Source organism: Podarcis gaigeae (genome assembly GCF_964106915.1).
Source record: "Podarcis gaigeae genome assembly, chromosome: 5".
NCBI lineage: Eukaryota > Metazoa > Chordata > Lepidosauria > Squamata > Lacertidae > Podarcis > Podarcis gaigeae.
The window spans coordinates 52300515-52320890 of record NC_139681.1 but is presented as its reverse complement, the minus strand read 5'-3'; the positions used below and the strand labels follow the sequence as shown (position 1 = coordinate 52320890).

The 20376-nt window shown below is 42.0% G+C and overlaps 1 long non-coding RNA gene across 1 annotated transcript in view; it reads left to right on the top strand.

Annotated features, from left to right (window-relative positions):
• LOC310845824 overlaps window positions 1-20066 on the top strand; it is a 43978-nt gene extending 23912 nt beyond the window's left edge. Inside the window, exon 4 of the long non-coding RNA XR_014564979.1 lies at window positions 19839-20066. This is a non-coding gene — a long non-coding RNA (uncharacterized lncRNA). The remainder of the gene's footprint in view (window positions 1-19838) is intronic.
• Window positions 20067-20376: the final 310 nt, after the last annotated feature.

Here is a 20376-nt window from a genome sequence, read left to right as displayed (position 1 = left end):
AATAGGGGAGTGTAAACTGAAAGGAGAACAGCAATGGAAAAGGGAAAAAAAAAAAACCTACGAAAACCACCACATCAAATGTTTAAAAGAGGGTGGAGGAAGAGGAAAGGGAGAGCAGGAGCAGGCATCAAATGCATATACAAGTTTCTAAAAGGTTTCAATCATTCTAAAATTGCACAAGATTGCATTCTGGCTCCCCCAAATGCTTTCATCTGTGCTGGGGAAAATATGTGGCTTCCTCAAATTTTAAAAGCCCTGTTAGGGCATGGCTAATAGATTTTGTGCAACACTGTGGTTTGGTACATGTAGCGTGGTTGCTTTATTATCTGTTGTAGAGATCTTGGAGTTGTAAATACTTTTTATTTTTGAAGTAAGCAGCCTATTTGATAAGTGCTTAATGAAGCATCATACCAGCAGTATTTAATGTGCAAATGTTCAAAGTACTTCTCAGGGTCTCCTTTTGCCAAAACAGGCTTTCATTTTCAAACCTGTTCTATTTTAGAAAGAAGTAATCCCTGGGAAAATGGTACTGATGGTGAACATACTATCCTTCGTGTATTTTTTTATGTTTAACGCTCCTTTGTTATTATCTCAGTAGAAAGGCTCTCCATACTCTCTTAGACAGCAAATCAAAATATGCCTGAAAGCAATATTATTTTAATAAGTATCAAATGTCTTCAATGAGACAAACGTGTTCTATAGTCTTTTATATCTTTCAAGCTTTAGTTAAGATCTTCTTTTTTTGCTGTTGTTGTTCCTGTAATATTAATGGGGGGACATACATGCTTGTACTTCATTTGAAATTGGTTAAAAGGTTTCAGCGAATAGCAATGCCCTGTGTGTCTAAACTTGCTTTTGAAAATTGGCTTTCACTTCACTTTTTTTTCATCCAGATTAAAACCCTGTAGAGCACCACTTTGGATTCAGAGGCTGAGTTCAATAGCATGCCTTAAAAAATTAATATTGACCCTTCAGCAGGAAGGGTAAGAGAATATCAGTATTATAAAAATCTGGTATTAACATTGGGTGGGGGAAATTGACATCAGATTTTGCCAGGTCTCAAGTTGTATAAATTGTACTCTAGCATAGTGGCCATTTGACTTCTTGCTTGTCATATTCAATAATGTGGATAACCATGGTTTGTAAGCATGCCTGAAATGAAAATTTGGCTCACATGCTCACTGTACTGTCTCCCTCTTCACCTCAAATGCTGCTATGATCTCCATTCCTTTCTGGTTTTCAGCAAGCCATGGTTTATCATTATATCCAGAGTGGCAAGCTGTGGTTTGTGCTTGTCAGTACTGTAAACAAAGTTTGGTACAGGCTTGGAGGATAAGGGCAAGCCATAGTTGTTGGTTAAGAAGACACTAAGAGCCCTGCTGGGTCATCTAGTCTAGCATCCATTTTCACAGGGGCCAACCCAGCTGTTTATGGGAAGCCCACAAACATTAATAATAATAATAATAATAATAATAATAATAATAATAATAAATTACCTGACCTTCACCCTGAGGTCCCAGGGTGGGTTACAACAATTAAAAATACTCAATAAAAGCTATTTAAAGCAAATTACGATCACAAAAATAGGGTGGGTCCTAAAAACAGATCTTGGGTATCATAGGCCAGGGTAAAGAGGTGCATCTTCGGCACACACAGAAAACTATAGTGAAAATTATAGTTCCACAGTTTAGGGAATGCCACAGAGAATAAGCTCTCTGAGGGCTATAGAGCTACCAAGATGGCTCCCTCTGCTGAACTTGACACCCAAGGTGGTATGTAGGGAAAGAAGTGGTCTTCCAGATATTTGGGGCCGAAGTTGTTTGGGGCTTTAAACACTAATAGGCATAACTTTGAATTGGGCCCAGAAATGAACTGTCAACCAATGCAGACCAACTGAAGTTTCTGAATGGCCTTCAAAGGCAACCCCAGATGCCTCTGGGAAGCCCACAAGCAAGATCTGAGTGAAACAGCACTCATTCCCCTTGTTACTGGAGACAGAACATAGTAGACGCTGGTAGCCTTATCCTCCATGAATTTGTCTAATTCTCTTTTACAGACGTTCTAGTTGGTGGCCATCACTAGATCCCATGGGAGCAAATTCCCTAGTTTAAATGTGTTGTATGAAAAACAACTAGAAAATTTTATACGTGACTATCATGTCCCGCTTCACTAGCCTTTTTTCTAAACAACAAAAGCCCTCAAGTTCTGTAACCTTTCCTCCTAGGGGAGTTGAGCTTTCCATTGATCTTTTTGGTTGCCCCTTTCTGAACCTTTTTGACCTCAGCAACATCCATTTTCATGTGATGCAACCAGAATGGAACGCAGTGCTCCAGATATGGTCACACCATAGATTTATATAATGGCAACATGATATTGGCGGTTTTGTTTTCAATCCCTTTCTTAATGATCCCTAGCAGGGAATTTGCCATTTTCACAGCTGCCACACGCTGGGGCGACATCATCACAGGTAAAGGTAAAGGTACCCCTGCCCGTACGGGCCAGTCTTGACAGACTCTAGGGTTGTGCGCTCATCTCACTCTAGAGGCCGGGAGCCAGCGCTGTCTGCAGACACTTCCAGGTCACGTGGCCAGCGTGATGAAGCTGCTCCAGCGAACCGGCACCAGAGCAGCACACGGAACGCCGTTTACCTTCCCGCTAGAAAGCAGTACCTATTTATCTACTTGCACTTAATTGTGCTTTCGAACTGCTAGGTGGGCAGGAGCTGGGACCGAACGACGGGAGCTCACTCCGCCGTGGGGATTCGAACCACCGACCATGCAATCGGAAATCCTAGGTGCTGAGGTTTTACCCACAGCGCCACCCGCGTCCCTTATCACAGAGCTACCCATTATTACCTCAGTGTATTGTTCCTGGTCAGTCTCTGACAGTTCAGGCCCCCAAAAGCATATATGTGCCCATATATTCCTATTGTTTGCTTCCAATTGCTGATCTATTAGAGAACATGCTCTTTTATCCCATGACTGCTAAAGCTTACTCAGGAGTCTTTGGTGAAAGGCCTTATCAAATACTTTTGAAATTCGAAGTACCCACTGTCAAACTGGATCACTCTTATCAATAGGTTTGTTGACACTCTTAAGGAACTGTAAAAGATTGGTGAGATAGGATTTGCCATTGCAGAAAACATGCTTCAGCAAGGCTTGTTCTTCTGTGCTGGGTCATTCTAACCCTAACAATGTTTTCCGTCAATTTTCACCCATTCTCTGTGAATGTTTCATTGATTGTATTCTCTAGCTCAAGATCACCCTGGGCATTTTGAATGGGGAGATGATAATATGTCCTAAGTACTAAATTACTTTTGGGGCCTAGTATTAATACTCACAGAAATCATGTGGACAAGTTAGCCCTTTTTGTGATTTCTAACTTCTTGGACCTATATCTACCTCAATGTACATAATGACACCACACCCAGTATAGACTTCCCTGACCTTGCTGTAGAGTTTGTACGCAGCAATAACCATGTGCCCCTGATTTTTTCCCATTCCACTGGGCTTCTCTTGTATCTACAAAATCTACACTCTGCTTTAAGACTAATAGTACCAGTAGAATTGGGGGTTTCTTGATTGTGCAAATGCTTTTGGTTCAAATCAAAATATTATTACTACTGTTACTACAACTACAACTACTACTACTACTACTACTACTACTACTACTACCACTACTATCTTTGGCATTGAGTGTGCCCTTCCACCCACCTTAATAATAGTTGTTATGACTAATGATAGTTGCACTGTAAAGCTGGTAGTATTCTAGTGGTGGCATGGATATTGTAGAAATGGCTGCTTATATGAAGCTTTGAGGTGTGTGTCTCCACATACATGATAGGACTAATTTGAGTTCTGAATAGATGTTGCTAAAAGATCTGCATGTTAGTGTTGCGATGAAAACACTTTGAAAGCCTTTTATGTCTCCATCTCCTGCTCATTAATTTACTTAATCCTCTGATCTTTTACTTCTTTAAAGTTGTTTTTAATAAACAAATACAAAGGTGAAATGAGAAGTTTTTATGTCATCATCTAAAAACCATTTAAAGTGGCATATGATAACAAATAATTAAGAGAATATAAGTATAACTTTAAATATTACAAATAAATGTTTTTGAAAACACATGTTCAAAATTAATCCTTCCATATACACTACATGAATGAAATCCAGAAGCTAGAACTGGAAGTCCCTGAATTATATTTGGAGCTCTGTCCCTTGGACATGGAATAATACAAAGCTTACATTTTTAAAATAGATTGACCACTTTTTTTTCTAGCTCTTAACACCCCACCCCCATTTTTTATTTTTTTTTACAATTGATAATTTTGGTTTTAAATTTAGAAAAGAGGTTGTGGATCAAGCATCACTTGATGGTTCCACAGGGACCATGATTAGTGTATTCCTTTGCCACTCCAGAAATTCAAATTAACACACACTGGGAGGGGGATAATGATAAAAGATGACTACAATGTCAGAATCTGGAATATATTTTAAAAGGATGAGTCTTACAGGATCTGCCGCAGTTCAAACCATGCTCAAGGAGGCTTGCACCATGGGAAAAAATACAAAACTACAACATTAAAAAGTAGCCGAAAACAATGAATAAAACATAAAAAGTATGAAACCAAACTGAACAATTTCCACATAAATCGCAAAAAATAAAAATAAAATAAAGATACAAAAAACCAACAACAAAAACAGCCCCCAGCCAAAGAGTCTGTTCAGCAGCTTCAGCTTTTGCAGTTGGAGTCAGTGACGGCCACAAACTCCCAGGCCAGGTGGGAAAAGGCCCACAAGGCAGGGAGCAGGTCTTCCAGGACCCACAGCCCAGATGTGGCCTAGTCAGAAACACCAGCAGTGCAACGTCTCTGAACAAGGTACACTGTAAGATTTTTGGTTTAGCATTAAGTGACATCGTAGAAATGCCCATCTTAGATCCTGGAATGTATCATCTCTCTTTTGTCAGTCGGTCAGCCAGTCCTTGGACCTCTCAGAAGCCTCCTTCACCTATGACATTTTTGCAGCTTTGTTGTTGGCTCTCAGAAATCACCTTTCATTCTGCAACTTTTTCTGAAATAAGGTTACTAAGTTCCACTGGGCAGTTACAGTTTACTCATATACCACAACTTGTCTCCTCAGATAGCACAAACCCTGCGTGTTCATATTCATCCTTCTTTCTGATAATTAATGTGACTCCTTCCTGCTCTACCCCTCTCCGCTGTAATGCAGCAGTAATTTCTTCAAGGGCTTTGTACTTCAGTTATATAAATATATGACATAATTGTGAAAAATAGGATTTCATTCTAAAGCAGTATTTTAAATAACTCGTTTTAGACTCAAGGCCAGTCTGCACATTATGACTTTCCATTGGACATTACCTGAAACACTGTAAAGTGGCTTGCTATAATGAACTATCATGTGAAGAGTCTTCAAGGCATCACCGGCAGGAAGATCTAGAAGTGTTGTAAAGAATCTCTAAGTAGTTTTGGCAATCTGCATCCTGATACACGGGTGGTTTCTTTTTTCTGCTGAAATGTTGCTACCATATGCACTATTTCATAAAATTAATTAGTAACAGAATCAATGAATAAAATGCAAGTTGCATTGGGCAACCAGAAGAGATACAACACAAGTCAAATCTAGAACCACAGTTTGGAATTACCTTTCTTATACCCTGCTAGTGTTCACTATGTTGTCCCTTCTTTTTGTGCCTATATGTGCTCCCTGTCTTAAAACACAATTACAGTGACAGCCTGCCAAGTGTGGACTGGCAAAGTACTGTTGAGGCTTTTCAAGTCTCCTGTGCCTTTAATTAGAAGTTTTCTCTCTGTGGCTTATAGAAACATAGGGAGCTGCCTTATATGGAGGCAGACCCGTTGGTCCATGTAGCTCAGTGTTGTCTACACCGACTGGCAGTGGCTCTCTAGGGTTTCAGGCAAGCACCTGGAGATGCTGAAGATTGAACCTAGGACTTCTGCCAGCAGATGGCCTACCACTGAGCTTCAGCCCTTCCTCATGCCTCTCATCTTCCCATATGACACAGCATAACAGAACATCTTTGATTAGTCCTTACAGTGGTACCTCGGGTTGAGAACTTAATTCGTTCTGGAGGTCCGTTCTTAAACTGAAACTGTTCTTAACCTGAAGCACTACTTTAGCTAATGGGGCCTCCCGCTGTCTCTGCGCAGCCGAAGCACGATTTCTGTTCTCATCCTGAAGCAAAGTTCTTAACCCGAGGTACTATTTCTGGGTTAGAGGAGTCTGGAACCTGAAGCGTCTGTAATCTGAGGTACCACTGTATTTAGTTCATGTCCCCCACAAGGAGAGGCTTTAGTCATAGGCAAAAACTTGGGAACGAGGGGCTCAGGCCCTACTCCAGCATCAGCCAGTACCACGCATATTGACAGGCTTCGGTGATGGACTTGATTTACAGCAGCTGCAGTACAGGACTACTTGGTTCCTGTTTGCCAGTGTTGTGTGTATGTTTGTCTTAAACCTGGCATGGCCAAACCTGGCCCTCCAGCTGTTTTGGGACTACAGTTCCCATCATCCCTAGCTAACAGGACCAGTGGTCAGGGATGATGGGAACTGTAGTCCCAAAACAGCTGGAGGGCTAAGTTTGGCCGTGCCTGTGACTTAAACCATCAGGTTTTGGGATCCAGGAATATACTGATGTCCAGAGTGGTTGCAACACTTCTGCAGAACCCCAGTATTCCCAGATAAAACTTGGGAGAATGAAGAGATCTTGTCCCCTTCCCCGTTTTTTCACTTTCCTCTCAGGGGAAAGTGTATGGAGAATTGTTCTTTTACACTAAATTAGGACAAAGGAGGGGTGGTAAGTTAAAAAAAAAAATAGGGACAGAGTGTGACAGGGAGAGAGGGGAGGGGAGGAAAGGCCTTTAAAAGTGCAGCATAATTTATGGACAGTACTGGGAGGTTCAGCTGGCATTTTCATTATACACATTTAGGCACCAGGTAAAGATGTTCCTCTTTAACAAGGCCTTTGGCTGATTGGTATCCAATGCTCTTTTAAATGTGTTGTGGGAGTGGGGTTTGTTGGTTTGTTTTTGTTCTTATTTTTATTACTTATTTTGTGTTTTAATTGTAATGTTGTGAGCCACTCTGAGATCTAGGGGTATAGGGTGTCAAACAAAGTAATAAATGATTATGATTATGGCAGTGGTGATGATGATAAAACAAATAATGATAATAATAATAATAAACAAGTCTAAAACCCCCACCCATGAAATATCAAAATATGTTATTTTAAGCTTGCCTCAGACCAAAGTTTCATGGCCATAGTCACTCTTTGAGACCACTTGTAGCAAGTAGTAGAAAGGAACTCTCTTGCTGACCAAGAAACATTCTTGGTCTCTGATGATGCTGAGTCCAGACCCTCCAAGTGTACCTATTTTCCAGGGACGTCACTGATTTAGAGAAGCCATCCCCACTTCTGATTTGAACCTGAAATGTCCCCCTTTTCCTTAGAATGCCCCTATTTTCACTGGAGAAATGTTGGCGGGTATGGAGTTATCCAACCTCTGAGCCATATGAAGGTAATCCTGTATAGCAGAGGTTTTCAACCTTTTTGAGTCCACGGCTCCCTTGACCAACTACAGTGGTACCTTGGGTTACAGACGCTTCAGGTTACAGACACTTCAGGTTACAGACTCCGCTAACCCAGAAATAGTACCTTGGGTCAAGAACTTTGCTTCAGGATGAGAACAGAAATTGCGCGGCGGCAGCGGGAGGCCCCATTAGCTAAAGTGGTACCTCAGGTTAAGAACAGTTTCAGGTTAAGAACAGACCTCCAGAATGAATTAAGTTCTTAACCCAAGGTACCACTGTACATTCTTTCTGTGGCACCCCTGTAGGGCTCAGGAGCCCAGTTCTGTTGCCCCTTGTCTGCTGAGCTGGCAGCCTCTCACCCTTTTTCAAACACTCTCCCTGGTGGAGTGTTCCCTCAGCCTCCTCTCCCCTCTCCTTGGGAGTCCACCAGGAAGCTGCCACAGCGCCCCCCGGTCTCTGAGCCACCTCAGTTCCTGGCAACCAGCACCCCCTGGCCAGCCCCAGAGGCACCATTAGCCTGGGGAGCTTGTAGGCAAGGCTGTTGAAACAATCAGCTGTTCAAGTGTTTGGGAAGCAGAGACTTGAGAGAGCATCAGAGGAGGGAGGGGAGGAAAGATGGACAGAGGCCAGTGTTGCCTGCAGCACCCCTGACCATCATTCAAGGCATCCCAGGATGCCAGGGCATACTGGTTGAAAACCAATGTATAACAAAGTTTTTTTTTAAAAAAAGTTTAATATTTTATTATTTTTGTATATAAGTTGGAAGCCGCCCAGAGTGCTGGTTCAACCCAATAAGATGTGTGGGGTATAAATAGTAAAATTATCATTATGGAATGGGACAGCCTTATTTTTATCACAGAAATGTTGGAGGGTATCTGTTGATATATTGTCCATGAATGCTGAGGATGGACAGCTTGTTATTTGAAGAGCAACTGTAATCAACAAATTATGCTAGTAGGACTACAAGAAGTTTTGTAAGGAGAAATATATGAAATATTGCAAAGAAGAGAAAGAAAAGAGATATTAGTTATGAGATTTAAAAGTAATAGCGAAAATAAGAAATGTAAATTAAGTGAATAGATTGGAAAATTTTCAGATGTGATTGATGGAAGTCAAAAAAAAATTGTATAAGATGTAAAAGTACGTTTAATTATTGTTGAAAATGATATGTTGAAAAACTAATAAAAAATTATATATAAAAAGAGGATGGACAATTTGCAAATAGACACCCACACATGGGGATTTTGAAATCCCCTTTACAGAATCACTGTGGGTGGTAGTGCCAATGATTATGCAGGTGGTAATTTCATCCCATTGGTTCCTCACCCAAGCACATACATCCAAATGGCTGAACATAGTGATTTCTCTCATCCTGACAAGGATTGTCACCGCAACTGTGGCAGGGTACATACTATGTTATGCTTCCAGCATTGCAGACAGTATGTTTCTGAATACCAGTAGTTGGGGAACATGAGCTTCTCAGGGGCTTCTCAGTGGGCCACAATGAGAACAATATCCTGGGCTAGATAGGCCTTTGGTCTGACCGAGCAGGCTTTTTTTATGATAATGATCAGTTTCAAGCTTTAAAAAGAACAACAGACCAAAGAAATACATGCAGTCCAATTACTCAGGCAGCCAACACCAATCTAAACCTGGAAAGCAGGCTCTGGCTGCCTACAACTGGCCCTTAGCTTCTGTCATCAAATAATATATTCTGAAGTTGCCAAGGAACCTCAGGACACTCTAATGGTGCTATTTTTACTTTCATCATAATGCTGACTATGCCTTTGAAAAGCCTCGCCTTTCCTCTTTATTTGTGTTTGTGTAAATAATCTGAAAAGTAAATTTGCACATTCTCATTTAGACTACACCTGATTTGATGATGATGTTTTTTTAATCTGAGCTTTGAATTATTTGAATATACAAGGAATTTAGCATGAAGCGGGTTGGGGATAAATTACTCTCAGAATAGTACTAGTCTGACCACTGTGTGAGCCTGAATAGGTATTGATTCTAAGCGAATATTCTAAAGTTTTGCATTACCCTTTGAAAAGTGCTAATGTAGTTCTTGTCACTTTAAATTAACTTTAGATAAGAGGGACTGACAGAAACATGAAGATGTGTGAACTATATTTGACTGATATTCTGTCAAATATTGCATGGGGTTATGATCCACAACTTTTCCCATCTGCTGCTCAAACCTGAATCCTTGAATGCACAATGGATTAATTACCATATTTTGTTCTGATTTCACTTAGTAATATAAAAGACTGTGAATGTTAAATGTACCCTCAGAAATGAAAGGCAGGTAAGAGTGACTTATGAGTGTGAATATGGATAACATCTTTTGCACTGGGGTATATATATTGTGTGTGTTTAATTATTGACTATATGCAGTCCAAGAAGAGTTTCCAGAAATCAATTTTAAAAACTTAACAGCAACAAAGAAACTAGTATTTTATTAACAGATTTGTAAAAAATGTAGAACAGGAAAGATTACTGAGATTTAAACGAGGTAATAACACTGAAGGATAACTGATTTTCAGCATACCAGCACCAATACATATTTTTCATGCTAGTCAACCATTTTACCAGAAATAATTACGGGAATGCCAGGTTGTTGGTTTTTAAATTTCCAGTATTCAAACTTGTATATCTGTAGTACCTATTGTTGCTACAGAATTCATCAATATCATTATATACTAATAGCAAACTCAATTCTCCAAGTGTAGCCAATATGCACAAGAGGGAAATTTTGTGAGGCTTGAGGAAGCCCCAAGGTTTGCAGAAGAACAAACTTTAGAAGAATAAATATCACAATAAAGACTGGGCATGCTCAGAGCCACAAGTTGATCATTGTGTGTGTGGAAAAATAGGGGAAGAGCATGGAATTGAATGTCCTAGAAGAGAGTATGGCTGGTTTGCGGGTACCCTAAACACAAACACACCACACTGCAACATTTTTTAGCAGGTCCCACTGTTTACATTGTCAGGAATGAAGGCGGTACTAAATCAGTGGAAGACTTGTGGTCCTCCATGTTGTTGGACTCCATGTTGCCTGACTGCTGGCCATGCTGGCAGGGTCTGCTGGGAATTGGAATCCAGCAACATCTCTAGTGGGCCACTGGTTCTCCATTCCTTTTCTAAACTGAACTGCTTACATTTATGTACACTGAAACATCTTTCCACAAGTGCCTATCACCCACATTGTCCCCAGTGTGTGTGTGTGTGTGTGTGTGTGTGTGTGTGTGTGTGTGTGTTTTACTGCTTGGCTTTCAAAATAGGCCACCACAGCCATATAACACGGCCAATCTTCCTGGGAGTGGATGATGTAAATCATGTCATATTCTACTGGATTCTGTCCCAGCAGCACTTACATAAGTTCTATGATGGGATTTCACAACACACTAATGAGCAGTGAGTGCCTCCATGCACATCTGTTAGGTGTTCTTATCCAGATTTAATATCACCATTGCCAGCCTTAAAGTTGCAAGATACTTCTCTGTGTTCAATTAAACGTGGTCATATATGCCTAGATCTCAATTTTCTCCCACTCATTCTTCACGTATTCTGTATTTTTATCTTCTTTTATCTTCTTCTACGTACTGAAATTTCAGGGTCCTTTCCCTAGTATTTTGTATCTTGAGAGAAGAGGAAAAATAGGAGACCTATAAATAGGATTGGTTAAATTGTTAAAACAAGCATCTCATGAGACCGGAGAGTTTGGAATAAGATTTGCTTGTATATATTTTTCATATTGTGGAAAGTGGATAAATGCTTGTTTACATATATAAAAAATGGCTGAGTGCAGACAGATGTTGATTTAGGTTAGGGTTTCCAGGATTTGCAACACATCCGTAGAGTAATGTTTTTTATTATTGAATAGATATAGGTTAGGCCTAATATGATGCATTCTACTATCAAGCAGCATATTGTAAGGGGCGTAGAATCTCAGCCTTGCTGTAATGTGTTTCACCCAGAAGCAGCATCAAACCAGTTTAAATTTGGATAGAAAACCTCACAGGCAAAATCCTTATAAGCAGAATATACCAAAATGGAGAATCTAATTAGTGGAAATGATTGTGTGGTGTTATCTTGTGACGTGTCATCCTATTTTCTAGGCAGCAAACTGAAGAGCATAGGGACAGGCTTTCTGGTTACTGCTCTCCGATTGCATGGAGCCCGGAGAGCCCCGTGGTTTTCCACGGATCTGAGGGCAATGAAACAATCGTTGAGACAGCTAGAGCGCCGGTGGCGGATAACTCATTCCGAATCTGACCGGACACAGGTTAGAGCTCAACGTCGAGCCTACCAAGTGGCGATAGCGATGGCGAAGAAGACTTTCTTCACCGCCTCTATTGCATCTGCAGAAAACAGCAGCAGGAGACTTTTTCAGGTGGTTCACAATTTAGCGGAACCACCTGTAACATCGGGGCCCAGTACGGGCCACATGTTCTCCTGCAATGATTTTGCAATTTTTTTTGCAGATAAAATCGCTCAGATTCGGGAAGAAGTAGACTCCACCGTGGGAGCAGGGCCGGGGCGGGAGAGTGCTAGAGTCCTGTCTGGTCAAGTTGTGTGGGATCAATTCCAATCTGTTACCTCCGAGGATGTGGACAGGCTGCTTGGACGAGTGAAGCCAACCACCTGTCTCCTGGATCCTTGCCCATTCTGGCTTATAAAAGCTAGCCGGGAAGGACTGGGCGATGGGCTTCGTGGGGTGGTGAATGCTTCCCTCCGTGAGGGAGCCTTCCCAGACCCGCTGAAAGAGGCGGTTATTAAACCGCTTCTTAAAAAACCATCTTTAGATGCGGCCACGATGGCCAATTATCGCCCAGTCTCAAACCTTCCATTCTTGGGCAAGGTGATTGAGCGAGTGGTTGCTGAACAACTCCAGGCACGCCTGGAAGAAGCGGACCATTTGGATCCCTTCCAGTCGGGATTCAGGCCTCATCATGGGACTGAAACTGCCTTGGTCGCACTGGTTGATGATCTCCGGCGGGCTAGGGACAAAGGTGAGAGCTGTTTCCTAGTTCTGCTGGATCTCTCAGCGGCGTTTGATACCATTGACCATGACATCCTTCTGGACCGTCTTGAGGGGCTGGGAGCTGGGGGCACTGTCATACAGTGGTTCCGCTCCTTCCTCCTGGGCCGTGTTCAGAAAGTGGTGGTGGGGGATGACTGTTCAGACCCCTGGGCTCTCACTTGTGGGGTGCCCCAGGGTTCTGTCCTCTCCCCCATGCTTTTCAACATTTACATGCAGCCGCTGGGAGAGATCATCAGGAGGTTTGGGCTGGGTGTTCATCAGTATGCAGATGATACCCAGCTCTACCTCTCTTTTAAATCAGAACCAGTGAAGGCGGTGAAGGTCCTGTGTGAGTGTCTGGAAGCGGTTGGAGGATGGATGGCGGCTAACAGATTGAGGTTGAATCCTGACAAGACAGAAGTACTGTTTTGGGGGGACAGGAGGCGGGCAGGTGTGGAGGATTCCCTGGTCCTGAATGGGGTAACTGTGCCCCTGAAGGACCAGGTGCGCAGCCTGGGAGTCATTTTGGACTCACAGCTGTCCATGGAGGCACAGGTCAAATCTGTATCCAGGGCAGCTGTTTACCAGCTCCATCTGGTACGTAGGCTGAGACCCTATCTGCCTGCAGACTGTCTCGCCAGAGTGGTACATGCTCTGGTTATCTCCCGCTTGGACTACTGCAATGCGCTCTACGTGTGGCTACCTTTGAAGGTGACCCGGAAACTACAACTAATCCAGAATGCGGCAGCTAGACTGGTGACTGGGAGCGGCCGCCGAGACCATATAACACCGGTCTTGAAAGACCTACATTGGCTCCCAGTACATTTCCGAGCACAATTCAAAGTGTTGGTGCTGACCTTTAAAGCCCTAAATGGCCTCGGTCCAGTATACCTGAAGGAGCGTCTCCTCCCCCATCGTTCTGCCCAGACACTGAGGTCCAGCTCCGAGGGCCTTCTGGCAGTTCCCTCACTGCGAGAGGCCAAGTTACAGGGAACCAGGCAGAGGGCCTTCTCGGTAGTGGCGCCCGCCCTGTGGAATGCCCTCCCATCAGATGTCAAAGCGATAAACAACTACCTGACATTCAGAAGACATCTGAAGGCAGCCCTGTTCAGGGAAGTTTTTAATATGTGACATTTTAGTGTATTTTTCATCTCTGTTGGAAGCCGCCCAGAGTGGCTGGGGAAACCCAGCCAGATGGGCGGGGTACAAATAATAAATTCTTATTATTATTATTATGTTTAATGTCATACTGTATGAAAATGCTTGTTGTGTGGATCAAGATCCCATCGAGAGTCTTCACAAACCCATCTGCAGCTACCTGGAATGTGAACTGAGAATTTGAACACTCGTAATATAACGGCTGTGATACTTTCCAATGTTGTAAACAGGGAAGATTGTGTGGAATTTTTATGATCCATTACTTGTTTGATCTACCACTGCTTGGTTCAGAAAATGAGGAGATTCCAGGTTTGCATCTTCAAGCATGGCTGTAGGATCCCTGTTGGAGAGTGTTGAGGTCACATTATCAAATACCTCATTAAATAAAATTGGCATAGTTGTCCCTCAAAGAGAAGGCTTGTTTTCAGCAACAAACATAGTATCTGTTTTGGTCCTAACTCTGACATTCAAGGATGATGTAAGTACTGTGGTCAGTTAAAGGTAAGCAGAAGCTAATGTCTGTGGAATGAGTTCTGTGCTAGCACAAGGCAGCAGTTGAGGGCTATAGAAGAGAATCTGGTAGGTAGAAAGAGGCAAGGAATTCTCATTTTGCTGTTGACTGCTTATGATTGGGACTGTTTGAGGTTTTCATCTCCAGGTCTAAGAATTCCAGTTTTCATGCCCCATTTCAGATGGCAAAGTTCCACAGAGGCCTTTTCCACATGACCCATTTTGGGGAGATGCAACCTGATTTATTTGCACAAATGTTTGTGGTGAGGTTATACAGTGTTTGCTGTTTATTGAGTATTTGACCCGATTTGTGTCAAGCAAGTGTTATTCCACAATTTCCACTGCCTTTCCCCATTACTTTACTAACTGCAAAAAGTCCTGTATGTTTGTTTGTTTGTTTGTTTGTTTGTTTGTTTGTTTGCTGGAAGTAGGTTTGTTGCGCTGGAGTACCAAACCCACTTGAATTGCACAGTCTTGATGGCATACCTCTGAGAACAGTTTGCTGGATATTGTGAACCAGTAAGTGCTATTATCCTACTTGTGGGCTTCCCAGAAGTGTCTGGTGGGGCGTTGTGAGAAACAGAACTACATGAGCCCCTGGTATGATCCAGCAGGGCTCGTCTTCCCATCATCTAAATGTGGCTGCATAGCTGCCAAGGTCATATTTTGTTTCTGTTTGGTGAGGCAATTTCACCTAGTGGCAGTGGGTGGGTTTTGCATTAAAGAAAAGCAACAGCAGCAGCATTGACAACAAAACCCTGGCTTCTTTCATGCAGAGCGGTCTGGCTTGCTTCTGTTGTGCTCAGGAGATTTTTTAAAAACCTTACAATTTTCCATGTTGTACCTCTTATTTTGATTGCTTCCACCAGCATGCCCTTTGGAAGGTACCCTTTTCACCCCACTGTATCTAACTAGCATCCCGAAGTGGTTTCAACAAAGGTGCTGCAAGGAGGTGGGGAATAGAATGATGAGGACCGACTTCTTTGTTCACCTACAAATAATGCACTTGATGAAGGGATACTTTGCATGGTCTATTATCTTTTAGCATCATCAGAGAGAAAAGCAAGAAATAAAGAAAAGGTGTTATTAAATGTGTGGGGTTAACATCATTATATCTAAAGATTTAAAAAACCCTGCCTGAAATCACCTTTGAGAGATACTGACTGAAAGCAGCTGCCAGTTCGGACGATGGTTTAGAGGGATATTCTATTGCTAAGCTACTAAATAAATCCCCTTTTGCCCTGCACTGCCTCCAGCAAGCCCTTAGCCTTTCCCACTCTTGCTTCCCCACACAGTTCCTCTATTTTCCCTCATAATCTCAGTCCTGATTCTCTTTTTCCCGTTCTTGTGAATGTTGGAGTCATGACCTTTGTGGTTTATAGGCCACAAGAGACTGAGCTAAATATGTTAGCACAGAGTCAAAACAAGTAATAGCTGGCCAATTAAATTAATAATCCATATTGTTACAATGTTTAACCACGGCTATTTCCTCAGTGGTCTGTTTAAATCACAGCCAAGTCCTGACCTATTAAAATGAATAACTGGAATTATGAGAAACCTCCATTTAATAAACACAGCAAGGAACGCAACACAATCAAGTATGAAATATTTATTGCAGCTTTTAACCAGCAGTTATCGGAGACTGGATTAATGAAGAAGGTTTAATTCCTGGTGAAGGCTTGGCAAAATGTTAAAACCCTCTATTTCCTCGCGAAACCAGTGTGGTGTAAAAAGAAGACAGGCAGAAACAGGAGGTTCACAATTTCTCTCACAATGCTCTCCAGAGGATCAAAGCAAGTGAAGCTCTGGGGGAAATGAGGGCTACAGCCCTGGTTGTGATACAAACTGTCTCTCTTTTAACCATTACAATTTCTGCCAGTTGCCATTCTACAGAGAGCAACGTTGGACAGCATATATCAAGGGTGAGATCGAGTTTGCGTGTCAACCTACTGCTTTAAACCATAACCTGGAAAACCCTTTGGGAAATAACGTTTTTTAAAGTGTCTTTTTGTTTTCTCTTCATGAAAAATAATCAGGATGTGTTTATTTCATTTACGCTTCAAATACAACATTTTAATCTGTTCTGGAGCAGTTTGGAATCGGCAATGCTTGCTTTTTCTTTAAGGTGAGCATTAAGAACCATCTAGGTTGTTCATATCTAGGTTCAGGTCCAGCAAGCTTTACTGGTATCTCTTAATCGTCTCCAAGTTCCATGCTTTCCTTTTCTGCTTAGGACTGACTGACAGCCAGACATCCTATTTGGGTGGGGACCCTCTGCCTCTGGTAATCCCAGCTATAAAGAATCAAGTCTGCTCCTCATACTGGTTCAGTTAGTCCAGAATTTGTCAGTCTGGTGCCCTCCATATGCTTTGCACAGCAACTCTCATCAGCTCCAGGCAGTAGGACCAATGATCTAGTAGTTGTCCATAGAATCTGGATGGCACGAGGTTGGCAAAGGCTATGCCTGTCTATGGTGTTTTTAAATCCTGCATAGCAGTCTGGTGCCCATCAATAGCAGTGCCAGAGGTGTGCCAGGAATCAGGGATGTGAGGAGACATAGTCATTGCCACAGACCAAACTAGGAGTAAAGGCCTAGCCCAAACAGGAAGCCAATCATAGCTGTTTTGATCTAGGAGGTCCCAATAGCTAGTCTGGATGGGCAGAACCTCTTCAGAGCCTGAGAATATACTGCCAGGAAGATGATCCAAGCCACAGCACTGATAGCTCTCAATATGTGGCATCAGTTTCCTAAACAATTAGTCAGTGAGCCAGTGTGGTGTAGTGGTTAAGAGCGGTAGTCTCGTAATCTGGGGAACCGGGTTCGCATCTCCGCTCCTCCACATGCAGCTGCTGGGTGACCTTGGGCCAGTCACACTTCTTTGAAGTCTCTCAGCCCCACTCACCTCACAGAGTGTTTGTTGTGGGGGAGGAAGGGAAAGGAGAATGTTAGCTGCTTTGAGACTCCTGAAGGGGAGTGAAAGGCGGGATATCAAATCCAAACTCCTCCTCCTCTTCTTCTTCTTCTTCTTCTTCTTCTTCTTCTTCTTCTATTGATTTTATTATCTGCATACCTGATTTTGTTTGCATATAGACTGCACAAACCTGAAATTAAAATCCCAAATTTTAAGTTCCCCACAGTCTGTTAAAGTATGTTTTCCCCTTCGTAATGAAATTTTAGGAATAGCAACATGCACATGTTTTAATTTATATGCGAAACATTTCCAAGGGTTCTAGTTAGTGGCAAGATTTCTGTTTGAAGTTAATAAATTGATGTCTTTTGAAAATAGGAATGCCAGGTCATATTAACTACGGATTCCAGGCGACATGCAGAAAAGGCCAGGGAGTAAGAAAAAAAATCTTATTAAATGCTACCGAATATGTAGATACCATATATTAATATTTTTATTTCTTTCTGCTTTTTCATTTGCCATTCTCCTCCTTTGAGATGCAATAAAACAGATGTTGTCTTATTTTTAAAGTGTGGAAGATGATGTCCTATTTAATTTCCTCCCAAACAAGACAATATGGCTCTCCAAATACAGCTTGACAGAGAGAGCGGGGGAGGGGGGTTTAGAAATTTGCAGATCAAAGATCAAAGTGTATAGTGCTCCACCTTAAATCCCTCCCACCCTATTAAGACCCCCCTTTAGATGAGGCTCAGAAACAAATTTCTCACACATCAATGATACCTCCGTAATCAATTTCAAATAGCCCTTTGCACAAGGATGCAAATCTTGGCTTTCTCTTAATAAAGCATTTTAGAAGATGGATGTACTGATCTGGTATTATTAAATGAAAAGTGGTCCCTTTTTAATCTAGAGATGCAGGGGCGTTAGTAACAGAGTGAATCAAAGGCCTGGTCTATTTCTCTTCCTAATTATCAATAGTGTTTTATAATCTTATTAATATTGATACACAGTATACTGAAGATCTGTTAACGTATAATGTATGTGGAGGATAATTAACGAGATCCGAGTCAGATCAATCGCCTATTTGACAGCAAACGGTGTGTGGCTTATAAATTATACATATCCTAGGTATGGCTAGAAATGTTTAAAGTTTCAGTCCAATCCTTCCACTTAGAGCACTGGGGGGAAAGTGATGAACTTAAAGGCGCAATCCCTTGCCTGCTAGGTTTATACTGTATACTCGGAGGAATAAGTCTTATTTAAAAATCAAAAGAGCTCCATTAACTGCCAAGATCTCAAAGCAGCCCGGAAAACACACCTTCTCCTTGTGAAGTGCAGCAAAACAAAAGGCAAAACCTTGTAAGAAAACGGCTGATTAATGAAATTGAGGGGATTTCTCTCCCTCTCCCTCTTTGATTTAAGAGAGGAGGCAGCAGGCGGGATGTTCCAAATGACAGATCTCATCCCATGTCTTTCCACTGGCCTTTAACGAGGTTAGACTTTGCCAGCGCAGTAAATACAATTAATAATCCCAATTAATATTGCATGCTTTGGTAAGTCTGAGAGCATGAAAGCTTTTTTGCAGATTACTGTACATTCCCCAAAGCGCACATGTGGAGTGATGAGAGGGGAAATGGGGAAATGCAACTTCCCTTTGTGTGAGTGTGTGTGGTGGTTGCTACTAAGGTAAATGGGCTGAGATGAAAGGAAATGTCAATTTTAACAAAAATAACATTATTACTATTAATATTTTACCTAAGGGATATGACCCAATGTGTTAATAACACTTCAAGGATGTGAAGTTTCACCAAAGAGTAAGAAATGCCTCAGATTTCCTTTGCTGTTGCACATCAGACCCAAGATATGGTCCATGTATCATATACCCCATAGAATCAATTTTGTCCTTTATATAACAGCTTGATCAGACATTGATGAAATGTAGGGCAAGGCAAACAGAACCCCATTCTATAGGTGGGAGGAGGCAGATGAGGTCTGTCCTGTGGCTACCAGAATTCATTGCAAAGGGTTGAAAGCATATGAATCAACTGGGGCATTCAATGACAGCTAAGCAGAGTCAAGCATGGAATAGTGGGAATTAAAATCAAAATCTGCAAAGGACTGCTTTCAAACATCAAATCAAGACAATTTGCTAATGTTGGCAGGATTTATCTCCGTGACCACGTTCATGATCCTGAGTTTTTGTAAAATATATTAAAATATATATTAAACAACTCAATGTCATCAAGCTTAGACATGCTTATTTAATTTAAATCAATTTAGGTTAGCAATGAGCATTGCACTGGGGAATATTTATTCTTCATTAGCCCTACCAGCTATTAAGAGCTGATAGCATGAAGTGAGTCTGCACATCTAGTTGTGAATCAACATCACATGTGCAGCGCCCGTTTAAATATGCAGTTCACAATTCAATTACCATTGCTAGATTAGGAGGGGAAATGTTATCATATGGCATATTGATTCAAGTAAAATAATAGAGACCTAACTTGAGATATAATTTGGGTCTGTGAGGTCGTCCTCATTTTTATACTTCCCAGTATTTCACAACTCTGTGTTTTATTCAAAAAGACTGTAGTCCAGTGATTGAAAAACTCTAATTGTATGCACCATCACCACTGGTTTAGATTACATACCTTCTTTTTTAGGAGAATAGCAACCATCCAGGATAGGTTGTCAACCCAGCAACTTGACTCGAGAACCAGCAACCCACAAAGCCTCCATCTTTTCAGGTTCAACTTCAGTTTATCCAGTTTATTCAGCCAATAACAGTTACTGCGGTGGGCCTGACTTGCTGTGCCACCCAGCTACCAGCCCAGCACCGCTACTGGAAGACCATAGAATGCTGACCTTGCCGCTGCCCTGCCCTAGCCCTGTCCAGTAAGCTGTAGCGCTGCCAGCACCAGCCTGCATTGCTACTGCACCCAGCCTACGATTGCCTCCAGGCACTGGTCTAGCCCCTGCATAGTTGATCAAGACATTAAAAGCAGGCATGGCTAGTGGCAACAGAGCACAAAGCTCTTATGAGAGCTTTGCGAGTCAAGTTAATGAAACGCCAATACTCAGACAGCGCTCTTCCTATTCAGTGAAGCTGTCAACCTGTGCATGCGCAATGGCAGTCTCAAGTGTACATGCCTCAGTTTAACCATGGTTTACATTTGCAATCTGGATAGAAGCTGCTTTGAG